The sequence below is a fragment of the Fukomys damarensis genome, unplaced genomic scaffold (genome assembly GCF_012274545.1).
Source record: "Fukomys damarensis isolate Sample0158 unplaced genomic scaffold, DMR_v1.0_HiC HiC_scaffold_11, whole genome shotgun sequence".
Lineage (NCBI taxonomy): Eukaryota > Metazoa > Chordata > Mammalia > Rodentia > Bathyergidae > Fukomys > Fukomys damarensis.
In genome coordinates this window covers 27,315,367-27,328,066 of record NW_022900923.1, presented here as the reverse complement: position 1 = coordinate 27,328,066, position 12,700 = coordinate 27,315,367, and the positions used below count along the sequence as shown (strand labels likewise).

General features: G+C 39.1%; 1 pseudogene; it reads left to right on the top strand.

The window, feature by feature from the left end:
• Positions 1-6,861: 6,861 nt before the first annotated feature.
• Positions 6,862-7,706, top strand: LOC104867406 (annotated as a pseudogene).
• The last annotated feature ends 4,994 nt before the right edge of the window (positions 7,707-12,700 follow it).

The following is a 12,700-nucleotide window of genomic DNA, read 5'->3' as shown; positions in this document are numbered from 1 at the left end:
ACCATCCTCAGTGGAGGAAAGATAGCCTCTTTAATAAATGGTGTTGGAAAAACTGGATGTCAACCTGCCACAGATTAAAATTAGACCCTTATCTTTCGCCATGCACTAAATTAAAATCCAAATGGATTAAAGATCTAAATATTAAAACAGAAACATTAAACTTGCTGGAAGGTAAGTTAGGCAGAACTCTGGAAGACATTGGTATAGGAAAAGACTTTATGAACAAATCCTCAGTAGCACAGGAACTAGCAGAAAGAATCAACAACTGGGATCTCATCTTACTAAAAAGCTTCTGTACTTCAAAAGAAACCATTAGCAGAACTAAGAGACAATCTACAATGTGGGAAAAAATTTTTACCAGCTGTACCTCAGACAAAGGACTATTATCAAGGATATAAAGAACTTAAATTTCTTTTAAAGCCAATTGTGGTGGCATATACTTACAACCACAGTCACTCAGAATGTTGAGGCTGGAGAATTTCAAGTTCAAGACCAACCTGTACAATTTAGTGAGACCCTGCCACAAAATAAAATAGAAAAAGGATTGACTGAGGTTGTACTTTTGGAGGGGATGCTTGGAATGGAACTCAGGACCTTGCACTTGCGAGGCAGGCAGCAGCACGACTGAGCTAAATCCCCAGCCCTCTGAGGCTGTATCTTAATACTAGAATGCTTTCCCAACATGTGCCAGGTTTTGGGTTCAATCCTAAATACTGCAAAAAATAACCTTTTGAAATTTTCTTTTCACATGCATTATTTAGATTGTGTGTATTTTGAGATTTCCATCTCTTTCATTTGATTTCATTTACTTCCACTGTGGCATGAGGGGAAACATTTTATGCTTTTTCATATTTAAAATTTGTTAAGATGTGTCTTATGGACAAGAATATGGTCTAACTTGGTAAATTTTCCATGCCAGCTTGAGAAGAAAGTGTGTTTTTTTATTATTCATGTGCCAGGCTATAAATGTTAATTATATCTAGCTGGTTGATAATGTTGCTGAGTTTAACTATGTCCTTACTGATTTTCTGCTTGGTACTCTGTCCATTTCTAATAGAATGGTACTGACATCACCAACTATGACAGTGGTTTCATCTATTTCTCCTCGTAGCTCTATTAATTTTTGTTACAGTTTAATGTTCTACTACTAGGCATACATATGTTAAGAATGGTTGTATCTTCTTAGAGAATTGACCTTTTTGTTATTAGGTAATGTCCCTATTTATCTCTGATAAATTTCCTCACTTTACTTTGAAGTCGGGTATGCCTGAAATTTATATAGCTACTCCTGCTTCCTTTTGATTAGTGTTAGAAAAGGCTAGCTCTCTCCACCCACTTATTTCTAATCTATATTTTTCTTTGTATTAAACGTGGTGACTTTCTTTTGAGATAAGGTCTTGCTATGTATGTAGTTCAGGTTGGTCTCTAACTCATGGCGATCCTCCTGCCTCAGCCTTGTGAGTGCTGCAACTATAGGTGTGCACCACTTTTCCTGGATAGAGTGGTTTTCTTTTCCTTTTTTTTGGTTCCAGAGATCGAACTCGGGTCCTTGAACTTGTGAGGCAGGTGGCAGCACCACTGAGCTAAATCCCTGGCCCAATAAAGAGGTTTTCATAAAGACAACTTATATAGTTAGCTCTTATATTTGATCCAGTCTACCAATTTTAAAAAATTAATTCATTTAGACCATTGAAGTTCAAAATGATCACTGATATAGTTGGTTTAAAATCCTCTTTGTTTTATCTTTCCATTTTTGTCTTCCATTCTCTTTCGGCCTTTTGTGGTTTTAACTAATAAGCTTGTATTTTTCATTTCCTCTCTTCATTAGCATATTACTTATACTTTTTATTAGTTTTTAGTAGTCGCTCTTGAGTTTGCAGTATACATTTGCAACTAACTTAAGTGCACTTTCAAATACTATGTCATTTCAGGTTTAGTGCAAAGACTTTGTAATAAAAAATATCCTGATTCTTCCCTCCCATTCCTTATATCACGGCTGTCATTCATTTCACTTATACATAAATATGTAGAGTCTCATTAAATTGCCCAGGCTGGACTTGAATTTGCAGCTTTCCTGCCTCCCCTTCCCAGAGTGCTGAGATTACAGGGATGTGCCACCACACTCATTGCCTGTTTGAAATTGCATGCTGTTTGTTTTATCCATTAGACCAAGGGTGCCAACCTGCTGCCCTAGTCCCTGGACATCTAGTAATGCAGACCCACAAGACTGTAAACTTTTAATAGTAAGATGTAATTTTAAGCAACATTTTTCATGACCTTCTTTGTGGGGCTCAGTGTGCACTGCCTAGATGATAACAGAGCAATGGTGCAGGAGTTGGCTCTTCCGGTTGCGTCTCTCGTTACCAGGACACAACACTCAACACCTACAACTTAAAGGACAAGTCGATTTTGGGTCACATTTTTAGTTAGATGGCTGGCCCCAAGCAGGAAGGCATGGTGGAAGGGTCTAGAGGTGGAAAGTTACCCATACCATTGCGGCCAGGAAGCAGCTTGAGAAGAGGAGCTGGAGAAAGGGGTGTGTCTCTCCAGGTTACACCCCACGCCGTCCACCTCTAATTATGCCCCTACCTCCCACCACCATGCCATTTGTAGAGTCCTCCTCATTCATTCACCTTTGAAAAGCTCTGCCTTTGAGCACATGAGGCTCTCAGGAGACATTAGATCCAAGCCATAACTCATGGCATCTGGGAAACAAACAGCAGGGGCAGAACCAGAGAGGAGTGGGCCAGGGATGAGTTGTAGTCCCCAAGGATGACCACATGGTCCACTCCCTCTAATTTAGGCCCTATGTTTTAATAGCTCACTCATTGAGGAGGTTAATACCCTCATAATCCAGTCACCCCTCAAAGACTTAATCCAGTTAAATTGGTGATCCGGTTTAACCTGCACTATAGCAACTATTCTCATCAGAATTTGTGTCAGGGATTCAAACTTGCTGGAGCCATGGTGGTGAGTTCCTGCAATCCTGGTGACTTGGGCGACTGAGGCAGGAAGATTGCCAGTTCAAGGCCACGCTGGAAAATTTAGCAAGGCCCTAATGAGGCAGGAGATAGACAGTGTGGAAAACATCCTGGTCTTAGGCTCACAGCACACAGGATGCCTTCCAGTTTGTGAAGATCAGAGGAGCATCCCGCCCTTACCAAACTTCCTTGATGTTCCGGCATGAACCTGAAAGTTATGCTCCTGTCCTTATCATACTTCCTTAGTGTCTGTCATGGGCCTGAGGAGTAACCCTGCAGTCATAATATTATCAAAGTTAAGGTTTGACCTCCTGGTGGGTTTTGGCAGCCAAGCTCTTACAAATAGGCCCACATATATTCAAAAATTCTCCCTCCTGACATGAGGTTGGAGACTCAAAATTAACTGGAAAAAGTCCCACTAGGTACCTCCCAAGACCCCAAGACCCAGGAAAGGTCCAAATAAATGAATACATAAAACCTAAAACAGATGGGCCCACTCTGAATCAAGCTCACTTTTGTTTTCTCATTTGGCCTGCTCTTACTCTGTAAAGTGAACTTTCCTTTTAATAAAAACTCTGCTTTTCTTTGCTTCTGTGTATCCTGCTCAATTTATTGTTCAGGATTAATCACCTCAGGTGAGAGGAGCAGCAAAAGTAGTAGTGATCTATGTCTTAGCTGGGCTTGGGACCATCTTGCTTTAAGGTCCTTTCTGACCAAAAGATCTGATCACTGGAGGTGGAACAGCCATTGACAAAGAAGTCACCACATATTGGTCGCAGCAGTAGACAGAAAACACAGACCTTGGCTCAGAAGAGTTGTAGTCATGGTCATAAACTAAGAGTTGAAATAGGTAAAGATCAGAGAAAAACAAGGAAGAGGTAGAGAGGACCAGAAGGCTCTGAACTGCAATTTAAGGAATGTTCACTTTTATGCAGTTTGGGGAGGAAGAATCAGCAAAAAGATCAGAGAATAACAGATATAGTGAAGTCAGATGAGAGAAAATCTGGGAGATTACAGTCTCGAGAAAGCAAGGAAGGCTATTTTTAAAAACAAGATAGTCAATAACAGTTACAGCTATCTAAGTTAAAGAGGTTTTCAATAAAAGAACAAAGAAAGACAAGAAAATGATACAGAATCCAGTTAGGCAGAAAGGTGATTTGTATCAATTTACAGCAGGCAATTAACACTGTAAAACTGGTTGCTTATTTTTAAAAAATGGGTACAAGAGCAGTTGATATATTAGTGTGGAAGAAAATTAGCAGGCAGTGGATCCATTATTGTAAGAGGGACTTGGGAAGCTCAGAACCCCTGAGTGACCTGAAATAGTGACAATTTATGTAAGGAGATATTATAACTCAGATTTGTAGAATTTCAGCCAGGCATGGCGGTGTATATCTATAATTTCAGCACTCAGGAGGCTGAGGCAGGAGGATCATCAGTCATAGAAAGATATCTCAGTCCACCTATCCCCAAAATGCCCCCCACAGAAATCCTACTTTTTATGAGTTTGGGGGGCATATTTTATATTTATTGCAATAATCTAGATTTGTTTAAATATTTAGATAGATTGTACCTTTTTGACTTAAAAATCTACTCTGTCAGACAACTGAAGTATTTGTATAGATTATGTAAAATTTAAAAGCATAGTTAAAAAATTTTAGTGTTTAATTCTCTGAAAGTAATTACAAATAAAATGCTTTTTTATGTTTAAAATAATTAGGATTTTATTGACATAATATTTGTACTTATTGGTGGAGTACAGTATAAAAAATTTATTACACATATGCATTCTATAATGATCATATAGGGCAATTAGCATTGTGTCTCCTTAAACATGAACTGTTTCTTTTTTTTCTTTTTCTTTTTTTTTTTAGAGGGGTCTCACTATGTAGTTGAGAGACTGACCTGGAACTCACTATGTGGCCCAGGCTGGTCTTGAACTCACAGAGATCCTCCTGCCTCAGCCTTCCGAGTGCTGGGATTACAGGCATGCGCCACCAGGCCTGGCTAAACATTAACGGTTTCTTTCTTTTTTTTTTTAGAGGGGTCTCACTATGTAGTTGAGAGACTGACCTGGAACTCACTATGTGGCCCAGGCTGGTCTTGAACTCACAGAGATCCTCCTGCCTCAGCCTTCCGAGTGCTGGGATTACAGGCATGCGCCACCAGGCCTGGCTAAACATTAACGGTTTCTTTCTTTTTTTTTTTGGTATCGGGGATTGAACTTGGGTCTTTGTGCTTTCAAGGCAGGCCACCAAACCGCTGAGCTAAATCCCCGGCCCAACTGTTTCTATGTATTAGAAATCATTAAATTTATAGATAGAATAAATTAAACTTAAAAATGAGAATTTATTTATTTATTTAGTGTTTGGAGACAGTCTTGCTCTGTATTACAGGCTGGTCTTGAACTCCCTAATGTAGCTCAGGCAGGTCTCAAATTTTCAGTTCTCTTACCCTGGTCTCTAGAGTTCTGGAATTACAAGCATGTGGTACTACTTATTATTTGAGCAGATTATCACATTAGATTATCACATTAGAGTTAGCAATGATTTCTTGGCGATTACACCCAAACCATGGGCAACAAGGGAAAGTAAATAGAACCTTATCAGAATGTTTAAAAGATACCATCAAGTAAGTAAACAGGCAACCCATGTCTTACAAGTCACATATCTGATAAGGGATTAATATCCAAAATAAACATAGGGCACTAACAAGTCAATAACAAAAAGGAAGTAACCCAATTAAAAATGTAAAATGAAAAGGACCAGAATAGACATTTCTCCAAAGAAATATCCAATGGCCAACAAACACATGAAAAAGTGCTCAGCATCACTGATTATTAGGGAAATGCAAACCCAAACCACAAAGAGACACCACTTCACGCTCATGAAGATGGCTATTACTAAAAAAAGAAGAACAGCTGTTGGTGAGGATATGGAGAAATTGGAACCCTGGGAGTTGCTGGTGAGAATGTAAATGATACAGCTGCACTGGAAGACAGTCTGGCTCTTCCTCAAGTAGTTTAATGTAAAATTACTATAGGATTCATCAAGGCAGGGATTCAAGTAGGTATGCATATATCATGTTCATAACATTATTCACCACAGCCAAAAGTGGAAACAACCCAAGTGTCCAACGCAGATGTTGGGTAAACATCATGCTGCACATACATGATGGAATATTTTCAGCTATAAAGGAATGGTATTCTGATATATGCTGAAACATGAATGAGTCTTAAACATATTACGTTCAGTGAAATAAGCCAGACAAAAAAGGACAAAAGTCTAATCCTTGAGAAAGATGGGAAAGCAGGTCAGGAAAGAAGGAAAAGAAATCCATTTAAGATGCAAAGGAAGACAGAAAAGTACATATAAAGATCCTTTAAAAGCAGAACGGAGAAAAATTGAAGGGATTATTTACAATAATTGTGACCTCTATCTAAAACGAGTTGGAGGTTAAATCATCTTTGGGGTGGAAGTCCCAACAGCCTAAGCTTCTTCGTGGCCTCTTCCCGGTGTTCTTTCTTTTGTTTTTGGTCCTGGGGATCAAACTCGGGCCCTTGCACTTGCGATGTAGGCGGTGGAGCCAATGAGCCAAATCCCCAGCTCTCTTCCCGGTGTCCTGAACTGTCCTCCCAGCCAACTGGGACACTCATGTTTCATCTTCATGGACCCCACTTTAAAACTGAACCCGATTTCTGTGGTCTTAAGCTCCTCTTCCCTCCTTTTCTTTTTATCACAGTTCTTATCACTGTGTATATGTATGTATGTATGTATAGCTGCCTGGTGCTTCATAAATATTTTTTGGGTCAATAAATAGAAAGAATAGATTGCTTATCGACCGGAAGCCGGGAATTTAGTTCTCTTTCCCATCTTGCAAGATGGCAGGGGAAAAAGTGGAGAAGCCCAATACTAAAGAGAAGTTTCTCAAGCCAAGAACGCTCATGCCACTGGCACAGTTAAAAAAGGATAAGGTGAAGCCTAAAAAGTCCAAGAAGGGGCAGTCCCACTGCCGCCGAAACCCTGTCCTGGTTGGAGGAATTGGTAGATACTCCCGATCTGCTATGTACTCCAGAAAGGCTTTGTACAAGAGGAAGTACTCAGCTGCTAAATCCAGGGTTGAGAGGAAAAAGGAAAACCTTCTTGCTATTGTCACAGAACCAGTTGGTGGTGATAAGAACGGCAGTGCCGGGGTGGTTAAGCTTCAAAATATCTAGATACTACCCAGCTGAAGATGTGCCCCGAAAGCTGTTGAGCCACAGCAAAAAACCCTTCAGTCAGCACGTGAGGAAACCGCCAGCTAGCATCACTCTGGGCGCCAGCTTGACCATTTTCACTGGGTGCCACCGAGGCAAGAGTGGTTTCCCTTAAGCAGCAGGCCAGTGGCTTGCTATTTGTGACTGGGCCTCCTTAACCTTAATCGCGTTCCTCTGCATAGAACATACCAGAACTTTGTCATCCCCACCTCCACAAAAGTTCATACCAACAACGTGAAAATCCCCAAGCACTTCACTGATGTTTTTACTTCAAGAAGAAGCTGAGGAAGCCCGGACACCAGGAGGGTGAGATCTTCAACACCGAGAAAGAGATACCGGATGTCAGAGCAGCACAAGGTCAGCCGGAAAGCAGTGGACTCACAGATTTTACCCAACATCAAAGCTGTTCTTCAGCCATGGGGACACATGCTCTGACAAATGGCATGTACCCTCACACATTAGAGTTCTGAATTTCTTACTAAGAACCTAATTAAATAACTGATATGTTGAAAAAACTACATAGGAAGGATGGTGTTGCATGGAGAAAAAGAGAGAGACGGTTATTTGAAAATGTAGTTTGGAGTAGTGCAATTATTTACTTGGCTCAGATGGTTCCATTGAATTTGTTGCTAACATATTGACACTTGGTTCTATCAGTGGAATCACCTGCTGCTCCGGCAACCTCAGCCTCTTGGCACACTCAGACTCTCGGTCAGCAATCTGAGGTTAAATGCCTCTCTCTCAGACCCTGCTCTAGTGCTCACTATCCTTTCAAGGTTGGTGCCTCTGTGTTATCAGTTACAATTTTTTAAATATTATTCCTAGTATAGATGATGTTAAAGAATCATACAACCTATCTGTAATCCCAGGACTCTGCGACACCTAGACAGGAGGATTGCAAATTTGAGCCCTGGGCCACCTGGTGTTTTAGTAAGACCCTGTTTCAAAATTAAAAAAAAAAAAAGATTGGCAGTGTAGCTCACTGAGAAGGCCCTACGTTAGGTCCCCAGCGAAACACACACACACACACACACACACACACACACACACACACACACACACTCACAAATCAGAACAAAATGGCCAGGAGGATTACTGGGCAGCAGTTTGGTCCTTTTTAAGGTAAATAGTGTGGATTTACAGAAAGCCACCTTAACAGTCATTAAGCTGGGAACCAGCACACAAAAAGTGACAACTAAAGGTGATCCAGATAGAGCTGATATAGGCCTGAGAGCAGTGGGTGGCTGGAGATTTTAGGTGATAGGAGTTTCTATGAGATTGCTGATAGTGGAATCCAAGTTAAGGGTTGAGGCCATCAGGAATAAAGACATTTAACCATAGCGATGGGTTAAAGGACTCAGGAGAGCTCTAGAGAGAAGACAAAATGTATTTATTTATTTATTTTTTTGGTACCGGTGATTGAACTTTGGCCCTTGTGCTTCTGAAGCAGGCTGTGGAATCAGTGAGCCAAATCCCCGGGCCAAGAAGACAAAATGTAGAAAGGTGGCCAATTTACAACTATCCGGAAGGAAAAAAACTTTTCCCCTACGCTCTTAGAGTCAGCACTTGGCAGCCTGAAAATTAAAATAATAAAAAGGATTAGCAAGAAAAAAGGCAGCTTTAGTCACTTACCTAGAGTGCCTTTAAAGACTCAGCTAGAACTTTTGACCTATATACCAGCTTAATGGGGGAAGGAGTGGGAGAAAATAGCACTTACAAGAGAACTGATGACTTTCTGGAAAGACTAATGGGCTCTCAGGAGAATGGATAAGAGATAAAATAGTTTTGTGACAATGCCTACTCAAGTGTGATGTTCAGACTTAGTTTCTCTGATGATAGAATCAATCTTCCCTCACTGCATCCAGCCAGTGGACTCACAGTTGATTTCTTTTCAGTTCTTTTAGGAAGCTCTGCTGTTAGGCAGAGAAAATAATTCAAGAACTCAAATGCCGTCTGCTCAAAATTATTTTAAAAATTTTATTAGTGTGTATTTGCCATACATAATATCACATTCATCATAGGGAATTTGTACCTGTACATAATATATCTTCTTTTTTCCCCCATTTGCCTCCCCCCTTCAATCCTTTTTCCCTTTCTCATTTTCACAAGCTTTATTTCCGTATTTTTCCTGCCATTCTTCTGTTTTTTTTTATTTTTTTGGTACCGGGGATCGAACTCTGGTCCTTGCACTTGCAAGGCAGGCACTGGAACCGCTGAGCTAAATCCCCGGCCCCCATTCTTCTTTTTAATCCCTTTCCCTTCTTTCTCTTCCCTGTCCCCTTCTTTTGTTCCCCTTCCCATTTGAACATGTTCTTCCTACTTCCCAATATCAGTCCTCCATTATACTCCTGATTTACCTTTGGGTTTCTCACACAAGAGAAACAATGAAATATTTAACCTTGTATGCCTGATTTATTTCACTTACAACTACGTTCTTCACTTGATCTTAGCCAAAAGGCCGAGAAGCGATTACAACTACGTTCTTAAAGTGTACCTGTTTATCTACAAATGACTCAAGTTCATCCTCTATGGCAGAGTTAAAGTACTCTATTGTACTCCATTCCTCAGCATTAAAAAAATCTTTATCCATTCATCTCATTGTTTGATGGGCACCTGGGCCATTTCCATGATTTAGCTATTACAAACTGTTCTTCTATGAACATGTGTGTCCATATATCACTGTGATATGATGCTTTTAATTCTTTTTTTGGTACTGGGAATTGAACTCAGGACCTTGCACTTGTGAGGCAGGCATGGTGCCACTGAACTAAATCCCTGGCCCCTGATGACTTTAATTCTTTTGGAAGATACCAAGAAGGGGGATATCTGGGTCAAATGAAAGCTCTAGTTTTAGATTTTTGAGAAATCTCCATGTAATCTACAGTGGTTGCACCAGTCTACAATCCCACCAACAGTTGAAAAGGTCTCCTTTTCTCCCACAGCCCTGCCAACATTTGTTATTGGTTGATTGATGAGACAGAATCTCAAGGTTGTTTTAATTTGCATTGAATGAATGACCAGTGACGTTGAACATTTTTCCATATATTTATCTGCTGTTTGTAGTTCTTCATCTGAGAAATGTCTATTCATTGCAGCGCCCATTTTTGGATTGGATCTTTGAATTTAGGGGATGTCTGCTTTTTTAGTTCTTTATATATTCAAGATATTAGTCCTTTGTCTGAGGAATACCTGTTAAATTTCTTTTCCCATTCTGTATATTGTTTCTTCACTCTCTTGGTGGCTTTTTTTGTTGTTCAAAAACTTTTAAATTTGATGTGATCCCAGTTTTTGATTCTTTGTAATATTCCCTGTGTAATTGGGGTTTTATTCATAAAGTTTTTGCTTAAACCTGTGTCCTCGAGTTTTATCTCTTCTATATTTCAGTAGATTGTTTCTGTTTTATATTTAGATCTTTGATCCATTTCAATTTTACTTTAGTGCATGGTGAGAGATATGGGTTTAGGTTCAATCTTTGGCGTGTATAAAGTCAGTTTTCCCAGCATTATTTATTAAAGAGACCATCTTTCTTCCAGTGAACCAGTGAAGGTGTTTGACCCTTTTGTCAAAGATAGGGTAACTGAATTTGCTTGGAGTTGATTCTGCATCTTCTATTCTATTCCACTGATCACCAGGTCTGGTTTTATCTTTTCTTTTCTTTTTCTTTTTCAAGTACAATGCTGTTTTTAATCACTGTAGCTTTGCCGTATAACTTCAAATTGGGGATTGTGGTGACCTTGATTGTGGGCCCTCTGACTTGCCTTTGATACCTAGAATTGCTTTTGCTATTCTGGGTTTCTTCTGGTTCCATATGAATTTTCAGATTATTATTTTTTTTAGTTATAGGATATATGCTACTGGTATATTTATTGGGATTGCATTAAATCTGTACAAGTTTTGGAAGTATGACTATTTTCATTATATTGGTTCTGCCTATCCAAGAACAGGGGACATCTTCCCTTTTTCTGAAATCCTCTTTAATGTCCTTTTTCAGAGTACTGTAGTTTTCAATGTAAAAGTCCTCCATCCTTCATTAGATTGATTCCTCAGCATTATTTTTATACTATTGTGAAAGTTTTTCCTAATTTCTCCCTCAGTGAGTTTGTTATTCATGTACAGAAATGCTATTGATTTTTGAGTGTTGACTTTGTGTTCTGCTGTGCTACCAAATTTGGTTATTAATTTTAGGAGTCTTTTCATTGGAGTTTTGGGGGTCTTCTGTGTAGAGCATCATGTCATCAGCAAAAAAAATGATAATTTAATTTTTTCCTTTCCTATCCTAATTCCTTTTCTTTCTCTTATCTAATTACTCTGGCTAATGTTTCTAGAATTGTACTGAACGAACAGAAATGGTGACAATGGATATCATCGTTTTGTTCCAAGTTTTGACCATTTAGTATGATGTTGCCTGTTGGTTTGTCATAAATGGCTTTTATCAGATTGAGATAAAGACCTTTCATTCCAGTTTTCTGTAGGGCCTTTATCACAAATGGGTGTTGGACTTTGTCACATGCTTTTTCTGCATCTTTTGGGATGATCATGAGGTTTTTGACCTTGGTTCTGTTAATGTGATGTATTATATTTATTGATTTGCATATGTTGAACCATCCTGCATCCCTGAAATGAATCCTGCTTGATCATGGTATATGATCTTTTGATGATTTGGTGCTTTCTGTTTGCCAGTATCTTATTGAGGATTTTTGCATTTATGTTCATGAAGGCTATTAGCCTGTAATTTTCTTTTTTGGTTGAATCCTTCTCTGTTATCAGGGTAATACTTGCTTCCAGGAATTACAGCAATGGGGGCAAGCACTTGTTTGCAGCAATGGGAGCATTGCTTCTTTTTCAATTTTATTAAAGACTTTGAGGAGTAGTGGCATTGGATCCTCTCTAAAGTTCTTGTAGAATTCAGCAGTGATTCTTTGTATTGTTTTCTTAGTTTCCATTGCATTAATTTGTGTTCTGAACTACGATTTCATTGCTCATGTAAGCTTTGTGTTTAACTTGCTCTTGTTTTTCTAGAAGCTTGAGGTTCAACATTAGGTTATTTGTTTCCGCTTGTTTTGTTTTTCTGATGTGGAATTCACTGATATAAATTTCCCTTGTAGAACTTCTTTCCTTGTATCCCATAAGTTCCAGTATGTTGTACAGGCATTATGGTTGAATTATAGAAATGTTTAATTTCTTCTTTAATCCCATCTGTGACTCATTGGCTGTTCAAGGGAATATTATTTAGTCTCCATGTGTTGATGCAGTTTTGTGGGGGTTTTGTAATTTATTTTCAATTTCATTGCACTATCATCTGGTAATATGAATGAGATAATTTTTATTCCTCTGCATTTACTAAGTTTTTTTCTATAAATTAGTTTGTGATCTGTTTTGGAGAAAGACCCATGTGCTGCTGAGAAGAATGTATATTCTATTGTTGTTGAGTCGAACACTGTAAATATCTAGTAAGTCCATTTGT